The sequence below is a fragment of the Nannospalax galili genome, unplaced genomic scaffold (genome assembly GCF_000622305.1).
Source record: "Nannospalax galili isolate Female #2095 unplaced genomic scaffold, S.galili_v1.0 scaffold652, whole genome shotgun sequence".
Taxonomy (NCBI): Eukaryota; Metazoa; Chordata; class Mammalia; order Rodentia; family Spalacidae; genus Nannospalax; species Nannospalax galili.
In genome coordinates, this window is record NW_008332152.1 from 2,034,120 (window position 1) to 2,046,119 (window position 12,000).

General features: G+C 48.0%; 1 protein-coding gene across 5 annotated transcripts in view; it reads left to right on the forward strand.

The window, feature by feature from the left end:
* Window positions 1–12,000, forward strand: part of Agpat3 (1-acylglycerol-3-phosphate O-acyltransferase 3) — a 144,410-nt gene that overhangs the window by 37,883 nt on the left and 94,527 nt on the right. For 3 of the 5 annotated variants that reach the window (XM_017796709.2, XM_029560779.1, XM_029560778.1), the window contains exon 3: window positions 4,092–4,262. The exons of 1 other annotated variant lie outside the window; for it this stretch is intronic. The gene's annotated coding sequence lies outside the window, so the exon portion shown is untranslated. Of the gene's footprint in view, window positions 1–4,091; window positions 4,263–4,425; window positions 4,523–12,000 lie in introns of all 5 variants that reach the window. One more of the 5 variants, XM_029560780.1, reaches the window with a different exon arrangement.

The window sequence follows — 12,000 nt, forward strand, 5'->3', positions numbered from 1 at the left end:
TTGCCTGCATGTAGGTAAGTGCACCCATGTTGTACAATGCCCATGGAGGTCAGAAGAGGCTGTCAGATCCCCTGGAACTTGAGTTACAGACAGTTGTTGGCTGCCATGTGGGTGCTGGAATTTGAACCCAGGTCTTCTGCAAGAACAACCAGTGTTCTTAACCACTGAGCCGTCTCTCCAGCCCAGTTTTGATGTTTTTGTTCTCTTCCTGCAAGGGGTGAATGGCTGCCAGGATGCAGCACTTGCATGGCATCCCCTATGCAGAATGGTCTCAGAAGTCCACCAGTCTCCTTGAGACCAGCTGGCAGCCATCCAGAGGTGCTTGCTGACAGGAACTGGGCATGTGGGCATGGCCTCTTGCTTTGGGAGAGCCGAAGTTTATCACACAGTTCAGCCAAGCAGTGGGTCCTGGGTCATCAGGACTGAGGCCACAGCTGGGACTGCTGTGTGACCTTGGGGTGGGCCCTCTCTTCTGTTCCTGGGCCCTCCTCCTTTGGGGTGCTGTGTTATTCCTAGAGCCCTTTAGTGAAGGATCATGAGCCACGGGCTCATCCACAGTGGTCAAGCCTGGCTCAGGTGGCCCCTTACCTTTTTTCATACGACCCAGAAAACGTCTGCCTGGCAGGTGCTGTCGACAAAACAGATCCCTTTGTTCAGAATTCAGGTTCACAGTTCAGGTCAGAGTTCCAGCTTGTGGTAGACAGTTTAACTTTCTGGGCCAAAAATATGGCCAAGAGTGTGGTGAGACCCACTTTTATTTAAGCAGCAACAGTAACATTAACAACCATCACAAACCACAAATTTGAACCAGGCGTGGTAACATTATAGAACGATCCTCAAGCAGCTAAGACACCAAGCACACACCCAGGACAGAGTCAGGAGCTCGGTGGTTCCTGCTCATGCATGAGGCCCCAGAAGCAGCAGGCAGCTATTAGATTCTGGGACCCTGATCTGTGGTACAGATTAGGGTTTTATAGTTAATTTTATGTCATTTTATGATTAGCACCTGTGCTGGACAGCTTGAGTGTCAACTTGATTCATCTGGGTCGAGGGAGCCTCACTTGAGGCATTGCCTCCATAGGACTGGCCTGTGGCCACGTCTGAGGGGCATCTTCTTGATTGATGAGTGATGTGGGAGGCCCAGCCCACTGTGGGTGGTGCCACCCCTGGGACTCCATAGGACTGGCCTGTGGCCACGTCTGTGGGGCATCTTCTTGATTGATGAGTGATGTGGGAGGGCCCAGCCCACTGTGGGTGGTGCCACCCCTGGGCAGGTGGGCCTGTGTTGCATAAGAAAGCAGGTTGAACAGGGGGTCAGGGGAGCAAGCCAGTAAGCAACATTCCTCCATGGCCTGTGCTCCAGCTCCTGCCTCCAGGTTCCTGCCCTGAGTTCTTATCTTGGGCTCCCTGATGAACTGTGACCCAGAATATGTGAGTTAAATAAACCTTTTCCTCCCGAAGTTGGTATTGTCGGAGTGTTTTGTCACAGCAATGGAGAGACAAACCAGGATAAAACTTGAGCCCTGTGTTTCTCTTCATGATGGGCCATGTTAGGAAATTCCTTCCTGAGTTCACTCTGCCAACATTGTTTTTAATATAGATATCCCAGGCTTGGGTCAGGACATCTCCTGCCTTTTGATCTACAACTTGGCTAGGCTAATTGGACTGGAACCTGGTCAGACAGGCATTTATCAGTTTATAAAATCAGATATCATCAGTAGATGCTTACATTTCTGACATGTTTGATCTATACCTTTCTCAGACCAGGTGCCTTACTAAACCATTTTGTGAACTTTCCATACCCTTAACTTACATTCATATCAATACTAGGACATAGTGAGTGCTAACCATCACAGAGCTTCGAGACTTTATAGAGTCATAAAACATCTTTGAGCATCCTAGGGCTATAATTTCAAGGTACCTACCTAGTTAAGTAAAACAAAGGAAACTGCAAAATAATCTAAACTTAAGATGATTATACCAGGTGTGGTGGCTCACACCTTTAATCCCAGCACTCTGGAGGCAGAGGCAGGCGGATCTCTGTGAGTTCAAGGCCAGCCTGGTCTACATAGTGAGTTCAGGCCAGCTGGGGCTACAGGGAAACCCTGTCTCAAAAATACCAAAAAAAAAAAAATTATAAAGTTAGATAATATACCCTCCTCTCATCAGTAGAGAACATCTGTTATCTTAGCACCTAGGAGGCTGTAGCAGGAAGATCATGTGTTCTAGATCTGTGTGGGCTACGGAGTGAGGCTCTGTCTTACTCCTCCCTCAAATACAATTAGGATTGTCATAACCAGGTACCAGTTTCATGCCTTTTCTGGTGATGACCATGACTTCCTGGAAGCTGCCTAACTATATGGCCCAAAACCCTCCTTTGTTCTCAAATTGAAGTGCCATAGATGTTCACGGCAGCTTTGGCCGACTGGACCGTAAGCAGCCGCCTTCCACGGCTTCCACGGTGCACACACATGCTGGAGCATCTGCTCCGTGGGCATTCACTTGTGCTGAGTTACATTGCTGCAGGCCAGTGCTCTGCACCAAACAAAACTGAATACACTAAAGTCAGGCTCCACCCAGGCCGGCAGTGGGGGCGGGGGTGGGGGGCATGGCTGAGGAGTGACTGGGCCAGTGCAAGTGTCGTGCCTGGTCAGTCACAGCTCTATAGAAAGAAGCCTGTGAGCTAAGCACGGTGCACCTCAGTGTGGGGACCAGAACTCAGACTCTGTTCACAACCAAGGGCCAGGAAACAGCTGGGAGAAGAGCCTCTGGGGGTCAGCTTGGTGTCCACACACTGAGTCTTAACTCTCAGGGAGGCAGGACAGGAGCCAACCTACAGATGGCCCTGGGCCACAGCCTGTCTATTAGCTGTCACCAGTACTGAGCGGATGACGAAATACAGGGATAGGGTCTGGTGTGGAGTGCTGGAAACTGGACATTTGGAAAGCCTCAGGGGTAGGAGAATATTGTGAGGCCCAGGGCCTCTCACTGTCCAAGGGGTCTAGGGGACACCATGGTGAGTGTTGTAACCTAACAGCCCAAACTATCAGGAAGTGGAGGGATTTGGTGACATCCAGGATTAGCACCTGGGGGAATCATGGGAAGAAAGGGTGTGTGTGTGTGTGTGTGTGTGTGTGTGTGTGTTGGGGGTGGGAAGTGAACACACAGGAAGTGTGGTGTGTTCTGAGCACAGCAGGACTACTTGCCAGGGTCTAAGCGTGGAGTTCAGTTTGTTACCAGCCAGGCAGGGAAGGGGCCGAAATTCAGAGTGTTGGCGCAGGCACAGCTGCCCAGAGGCCCCTCCGTTGTGTCGCTTGGTGCTCTGTGGAGCAGAGCTCTAGTTCTTGTGCTTTGTGGGGTGTGCAACAAGGCACAAGGCTCTTCTGGGCCCTCGGGTCTTCACTGCAGAGGGCAGAGGGAACCAAGCCTCTGTGTGTAAAGAAGGGTTTGGGCCTGCTGTCTGGTCTGCATGCCCAGTATGGCCTTGTGTCTCTAGCTGTGGGAATCGGCTAGCAGTGGCTCTGGGCTGTGTGAGCAAAGGAGAAGGGTGCTGAGGAGGGGCAGGACATGGCCGACTTCAGAGAACTCTCTGCTCCTGTACCACTGAGCACTTTAAACAGCCTGGCTACCCTGACTCTCCTGTTACTGTGGAGTAAAATCTGTTGTCTGCGTTTTTCAGATGAGGATGCAGGTTTATAACGCGCTCTCTCACGAAGACTCTATGTATGTTCTGTTCTCCTCTCCCTGCCCTGCTGTGAGGGCAGCTCTGGGTATATCCTGTTCCTGTGGCAGCTGTGTGCCCAGGAAGATACTTGGTGTTTGGCACAAGTCAGCCTCTGTGAGCCAGGATCTTTGTGGAGTGGAAGTCCATTTGGCTCCCTCCCTCCAAAGGCCTGAAATCTTAGTGTCCCTTTAGGGCATGCAAGATGCCCACTGCAGGCTCCGGAGTGTCTAGACACTGCACATGGCCCCTACTGGGCCACAGGGCAGAGTGACAGCCACTGCCACCCGCCATTCGGCTTTGGCCTGTACATGTCCCCATTGACTTTTCTGTCCGATCCGAGGATCTCAACCTTCTTTTTGTCTCTTAGGACAAGACCCACCTAGTGTGCTTGGTCTTCACTCTCCATTGTCTCTGGTTCACTAAGAGCCTGTCTTGTCCTGCTGACTGCTCTCCATGGAGCCCAGGTTTGAGACTGCTCTCTGATGCTTCCTCCAGAAGCCAGTACTGCCTTGCAGAGTCTCCTTGGAACCTGATCCTGGTGAGTGGGGGTGGGGGGTGGAGGGTGGGGGGATTGGGGGTGAGGTGAAGCTGAGCTTGGAGTGCCTCCATGTCCTTGCTATCAGGGCCAGAGAGCTTAGGTGACCCAGGGCCCCCTAAGGAGGTAGCGTAAGCCTGAGAAGTTTTGGTTGTTTGTGGTTAAGGCTGGAAGTACCTCTGGGCTGAAACCCTCAGAGTCCTAGCAAGAGAAACCCAGAGGACCGTCATTCAGACCATCATGGGGACTCAGGGACTTGGCTGGTGAGTAGCTCCTGCTGTGCTCCCGGCCTCTGTGGGAAAGGGCATTTGCCTGACAGTGGCTGAGCGTCTGTGCCGGGTGATTCTGTGCTTCTGTGAGAGCTTCCCTGGGCAGCTGGTGGTGGCAGATGTCAAAGGATAGGGGATGAGCCTTAGGTCACTCAACTGTTGTAGTTCATGACTGTTGTTGGTGACAGAGGTCCCAATTCAGCGAGGTTTCATGAAGTGCCCGCATGGTGCTGTGGTGGGCAGGGACTGATTTATCTTTGTGTTCATGAGGGAGAGCAGAGGGCTGGCTCAGACTTTACCCTGCCTGGCTGTGTCTAAAAACAGCAGACGTCCTGCAAAGAGAAGCACTTTTCTTGAAAGAAGAGATGAGTCTTACCAGTGCTGGGTGGTTGGTTGGTTGTCAGAACTGATAGGTAAAATAGCTGATGGATGAATCTGGTTGATTGGGAGAAAGCACCAGAACACAGATAAAACTCCATCGGAATAGAGTTTATTAGCAAAGGAACACATGGGACAGATTCCCTTCTGCAGGAAAAATGTCTGCCCGGGTCGTGAGCTGGGGTCTTTTAAAAGGGAGGCTTCTGCTTCCTGCAGAAGGTGGGAAGATGTATTTTTTTTTAAAGTTTGGCGGGGGGACTGGGAGAGCGGGACTGTTAAAACCTGTCTTCTTTAGAGGTCAAAGGGGAAGCCTGCTGTGCTGGCCAAACAGTGGAGAAAAGTCTGCTTCTCTTGACTTCAAAGACCAAGGTGCTATCAGCTAGGTTCCCTTTTCTCAGGAGCATGGGAAGTCCTTGGGATCCTGTTGGTGAGGGGGCAGGACTATCTGAACCTTAACATTCCAGCCTTTTGTGTTATGGGATAGGGGACACTGTTGTCGTCTTGCTACTTCCTGCTGCACAGGGTCGACATGGGGGTGGCTGGATTAGGGGTTGGTCAGACAGCGGGGGTTCCCTCTTCATGCATCTCAGCAGGATCCTCGATGGTTCAGTGGTTGACAGGTTGGAGGGAAGGAAAATAACAACTGATTAAAATTAGTAAGAGTTAGTTTTTGGATTTGGTCCTGAAAATATCTGAAGAGGCAAGGGGCAATGGTTAGCACCAAGGTAATAGCTCATTTTTATTTTTTTTTTCTTTTCTGCCAGGGGTGAACTCGAGAGTGATGGACTCAGGATTTGTTTTCAAATGGAGTGGCTAGACTCAGTGTCAGTTACCTCTCAAAGGCTTCTAGATAGGGAGAGAAAACAAACTTAGCCATCATTTAATTTTTTAGACTAGAACAATAGTGGGTTGCCTCCCTTAGCTGTAAGTGGGCACTACAGTATTGTAGACCAAGATTTGAAGTCTTACATCTGAGTAACATTGTCTTATTAGGAACAAAATTATCAGTGAGAGACAATTGTCTAAATAACATAAGAACTTACGTCTAATGTCTGGGTTGTGTAATCCCTTGAACTCTTAAAATATACTGATGACTTTTTGGCTATACTTTCCTTTTGGGTGTTTAAGACCATACTGTTGGCTCAAATAAACCAATTTATTTTTACTCTTAAGGTCGTATGAGGATTTGGACCTCGGGGGTCACATGGGCTTAGGGGGAGCCCCTGGCTCCTCAGGCTTTTCTTTTACCAGTTCCATCTATGTGAAGATAAGTCTAGAGGTCCTGCTTGACCGGGGCTTTGCTTGGAAGCATGGAGAAAATGTTTCCTCTGTGTTGACCCTCCTCTTTGCAGACTGGACACTGGTTCAAGTCCATCTTCTGGGGTCTCCATGGCCTCCCTGAACAAGAGGACAGGTGACTCCCCAAAGTTACAGGATATTTCAAGAGATGCTCCATAGCCCCTGGAACTTGCTTGACCTTGGAGCGCAAGGAACAAAAATTTGTCCCTTTAAGTCTCTCTGACCTGATTAATACAGGCCTTAGAGTCTGGCTATTAAACATCCAACATGATTAGTTACACCAGCCTGGTACATTAATTACCATGTGCTGTGTAGATAGAACTTGGGCAACATCCTTAAATAAACCTTGACTAGACACCCTTAGACTAGTTGACTAAGCTGCAACCTTAGAAATTTTAAGATTATCCATGTATTAACTTTGTCTCATTTTAAATTTATAGAAACACAGTGAGTAGGTGTGGTGGGGAATGGCTGAGGTGGGGTTCAGAGGGAAGAATAGACATAGGGTCAATAGAAAACTCTTCCCTGGATTGGTGTTAAGAGAGGGGTCCTTGAAATTTTTATTTAAGAGACCCAATACTGGGGGCCTGGTACTTGCTGTGTTCCTTGGCTAGTTTTAATTTGGAGAGGTGAATCCATCCAGGTTGTCCTGAGAGCTTGGCTGCAGTCGGGGTAGACAGGCTCACCAGGTGAGGACCAATGCAGCTGGAGGGTTTCCTTTACTCTTTTTTGTTGGGTGTGAACCCGCAGGTAGGCGTGATCTCCAGGTTGAAGTGGGTGGTGAGTTTGGCCTTTAGAAGCCTGGGGAATAATCCTGTCAGCATGTTCCTGAATAGTTTCCTTAGAAGGGTGAAGGCAGGTAAATAGTCGTGTAGAGGGGAGGGATGTTGGAGGAAGTGGTCGTCCTTGGCTAAAATTAGGGCCCTGGTGAGTGTCACAAGTTTGGCTTTTTGTGACGTGGTTCCAAGTGGTAGAAGTCCTGACTCAATGACATCTGTGAGAGATACTATGGCCTGTGGGACACTGTTGGGGTGAGAGTTAAACTTCTATCCATAAACCAAGTCAGGGTGGGGTTTGGTAGGAGATCTGGGAAATTTGGGGATCATGGTAGGAGAGTTCCTGAAGAGTTTCCAAGCACAAGTGAGTGGGTGAGCGGTTCACTGGAAGGGAGATGGGAAGCTGGATTGAGAGGAGGGCAGGAATCAAGGGTGACCAAGGAGTTTTTAAGAAACGTGACATGGAAGAGTAATTTAGAGGGAGCTAGATTGGCAAGAGACTTGTGGGTTACTTAAGCTGGTGGGGGGAAAGGACAGAGATGGGTGGACCCAAAGCTTAAGTCCCTCTGGAGCCAGGAGAGTGGCAGCGGCCAGAGCACAGAGACAAGGTTGCCAGTCCCAGATGGTGGTATTAAGCTGTTTAGAGATAAGCTATTGGGGCAAAAGTGGGACCCCCTCATCTCTCCCAAAATCCCTAATGCCTGGTCCTTATTTTTAGTTGTGTAGAGAAGAAATGGACATTCCAGGTTGGGGAGAGTCAGAGCTAGTGCCTTTAAGAGCACTTCCCGGATAGTGTGGAATGTTGTTGTAAGAGGCCCTAAGGGGTCAACAGGCTCAGGGGAGTTTTCTTTGGAGGCTTCATGGAGAGGCTTTGTAAAGACGGCAAAGTTAGGAATCCAGGTGCACAGGTACCCTGCAATGTCTGGGAAAGATAGAATTTTCTCCTTTGTTGTGGGGGGCTTTAAAGACCTTAGGTAATTTGTGCTATCTATAGTTAAACAGTGGGATGTAGGTGTGAGAAGGAACCCCAAGTACTTGACTTGAGGGAGAGAATGGGGAGTCTTAGCTGGAGATACCCTATATCCCTTGTCCCCCAGAAAATTAAGGAGTTTGATTGTGTGGGCCTTGGAGACTGAGAGAGATGGACAGCAAAGAAGTAGGTCATCTACATACTGTGGGATGGTGGAGGGTTAAGGTCTAGGGAGGTTAAATCCCGGGCTGGGCTTGTCCAAAGTGGTGAGGGATATCTTAGAACACGTGGGGCAGTACAGTCCAGGTTAGATCATAGGTGAGAATGATGTATTTAAAATCTTGTATGAAGTGTGTAGGATCAGTAGAAAAAGAGTCTATTTTGCATTTGAGGTGAGATAGATCTCCAAGAGAGAAAGAGACATGGACCTTGACCATCCCATCCATGCTTGCCACCTCCCAGAGGGGAAAGATACCATGGGCAGGGGGTTGAGACTGTGTGTGGGAGTGAGTATGTCTTGACATAGGAGAGGGGTTTGGAGAAGGGGAGTCCTGGGAGGAGGCCAGAGTAGGAGAGATGGGAGGGGTATCCTGTCCATGAGGGGATGCAGGGGCAGGGGTATTGGAGGCAGGGTCTGGAATCAAAGTGGAAGTAGATACAGGAGGGATAAATGGGTTATTTGAGCTAGAAGCCAGAATGGGGGGACTAAGGAATATTTGGCAAGGAGGTGTTTAAGGTTTTGGATTTCCTCAAGTAGAGGAGAGTTAGTGGACAGAGAGCAGGTGATGGACTTAGAGCGGCGCCGGAGATGGGGAAGACTGTGGCGTGGAGAGGGAGTTCCAGTTGGAGAAAGGAGGTGAGATGTGTTGGGCCCTGGAATGGGAGGGAGGCAAGGGAGAGTATAGCAAGGGGAGAGCATGGGGAGGACTTGGCTGTGCCTCAGGCTGGGGAGCAGGAGGAGGTTGGGGATGGCTCCTAATTGGAGGCAGTTCATCGGCTATGGCAGGATCAAAAGCTGAGGTGGAGGGGTAGGGGGTAGGGGGAGGGGCAGAGGCCCCTGGTGGGTTGGAATCCCGTGAAACTGTCTTATCCAGAAGAACCTGATGGGAAGAACATGGGACCCAGAAGGAGGGATTAGCACAGAGACCAAAGGAAGCTTGGCTGTATGGTAATTTAGACCATTAACCTTTACAATGGCAGAAAAATTTTAAATCTCTCAAAATATTGAAGTTTAAGGTTCCAGTGTCTGGCCAAACAGAGTTATTATCTAACTCGTACTGAGGCCAGGCAGTGGTGCACAGGAACTTCAGGCATTTTGGCCTGATCATACCTGAAAGTCCTAGTTGTTTTAAGGATTTAAGAAGACAAGCAAGAGGTGAGACCCTGAGACTTTGAGTGGGTGGTTCCCATAGCAACAGATTATGTACAGAGTGAAGAGTAGATAGAGAAAGAACCGAGCAAGCAGGTAGGAGGTAGAGACAGAACCGAGCAGATGGGAGAGAAAGAAAATCCTCTCTCCATAGGGAGTGGAAGCAGGATCATGAGTCCTGGCAGGAAAGCGCAGCCGATGAGGAAGAGAAAGATGGGGAGGGAGTAGGAGGAAAAGGGGTTTGGCATTGGTCATGCAAAACGAGAGCGAGGAGAACCAGGCATCAAAACAAAGTGTCCTTTTTTTGTTGCATGGGTTTGAGTTGTTTTCAAGTTATTTCCAAGTCCCAGAAGGTGGCGTCCCGCAATCAGATTATCAGGGAGAGGAAAGGCACAATCCTGTCCTGGACAGGAAGCAGTGTGTGTTCCTATCTCTGGAAATAGCATCCTATATCCAGAGAAAGGAAGGGTTTTCCGACACATGTGTGATTTCGAGGCAAGCAAGAGGAGCGGAAAACCCTGCAATGAGAGTGTGGTGCGACCAGCCAGTAGATGGAGACAAAGTACAAGGAATGGGATGGGAGAAAAGTGGGAAAAAACGCAGTGAACCAGAAGGGAGGGAAGTTTGTGGAACAAGTTGGTCCCGAGGTTTAGTAGAGGCTGAGGGAAGAGGAGCCCCAGAAGGGTGGTGGTTTAGTAGAGCCCAGAAGGGCGGTGGTGAGAGAGAGAGAGAGAGAGAGAAAGAGAGAGAGAGAGAGAGAGAGAGATAGGGAGAGAGGCATTTAAAATTAATATATATGTTTTAATACCAGGAACCATGTTGTAGATTAAAGAGAGAATATTTTGGCCTAAAAAATATTTTGGTGTTAATTTAACATTTTTAGTTCATATGAGATTTTGGTTAAAAAATTAATATGATACCAAGTAAATTAATTTTAAGAAACATAAATTTATGTTGACTGTATATACATATTTAGTTATATAGTCTTTGTTGAGAATGTGGTTGGTTTATAGACTAAAACACCTTCGAAGCAGACAGACAAAATGACTACATGTTAAAACCCCATGAAAGTAGCCAGGTGTGGTGGCACACTCAGGGAATGATGGGGCAGGAACAGAAGCAAGCATGGAGCATCTGAGTATCAGAGAGGAAATAACTCTATTCCGGAGGAAAACAGGCTTAGAATCACAGTGTAGAAAGGGGAGGAGTTAAGACCAGTAGAGGTGGCGTCTCAAGCCTCTCACTTTCACCTCTCCTTGTTGTAACTATGTGTTGGTAGTAGCTTGTCTCTTGTAAGGTTTTGGCCCTGGAGTACAGAAAATTTCCATGTGCTTCACAGGTCTAGTCATCACAAAGTGTCAGCTCCCTTTGCACCTTGAAGGCAAATGGCTAGAAAAAAAATAATTCCTTTTAAAATATCTATAAATATGTCAAACAATGTAAAAACTTAAAACAATCATCTTTGAAAAACAGTAAATATAACAGCTGGGTGTGGTGGCGCACGCCTTTAATCCTAGCACTTGGGAGGCAGAGGCAGGCAGATCTCTGTGAGTTCAAGGCCAGCCTGGTCTACATAGTGAGTTCCAGGACAGCTGGGGCTACAGGGAGACCCTGTTTCAAAAAGACCAAAAACAAAACAAAACAAAACAAAACAAAAAACTCCAGTAAATATACCATAGAAGAAGTTAAAACTCAAAGTAATTCCCTTTAGAAACAGGCCCTAAACGATGTTACAATTTAAACTCCCATCGTATAGATCTGGCATTATTGCCTTAGTCTGAACTAGAAATGCATTGTTTATTCTATGACATCATCAAGAAACTAAAACAAAAATAAATTGCAAGAGAATCCTAGGCACCCCTGGTACCGGTAGATTAGGCTTGATATGAAAGAAGAAAGTGCCCTCAGACTGGGATATTCATGTGACCCAAACAGAAAAGCAAACCAAAGGAATCCATGTTTCTCACCAACCATTGTAGCTGTGAGTGTGAAGCCAAGTTGTCAGGAGCTCTTAATTTGTAGACACAAGCTATGCTGGAAAGGAACCCATGAGGGCAGCAGAAGGAACAGGGCATATAAATCAGTGTTCCGTGGTCCGAAAGCATATGACTCACCTGAGCAGTGCCTGTGACCTTTCGTGTATAGTGAAATTTGAAATGGTTAGGTCTAGTTAGAAAAGTAGGCGCCTGAGCACCAGCTGCTTGATGCCCAAGAGGGCCCAAGATCAGAATTTCGAGCCCTGTTGCCTGAATAAAAGTGTAGGAGAAAAAAAAGGCTTTTAAAACGTTTTCCATTTGTCCATGGGGAAAGCCGCCTGAAATTCTTTAAATGCTCCGGCAAAGTTGCCCAGCTGGCTTAGGCTAGTTGGGTCTAAATGGGGAGAAAGGGTCCCTTAAAGGGTTCTTAGCCACATTTATAAGAGAATGTAAGAATGGGCCCAGCTGGAAACTTTTTATCATTTTATTAGAATGTTAAAGAAAAATTCCCCAGGGCAGGTGAGCTGGCAATCTTGGCAGCTGCCTGGAGAGGGCGAATAGTGGGAAAGGGAAAAAAAAAGGTGCCTCAGCACTGGTTGCTTGATGCCCAAGAGGGCCTAAGATCAAAATTTTGAGCTCCTTTGCCTGAGAAAAAGTTTAGGAGAAAAAAAGTCTTTTAAAACATTCTCTGTTTGTCCATGGGG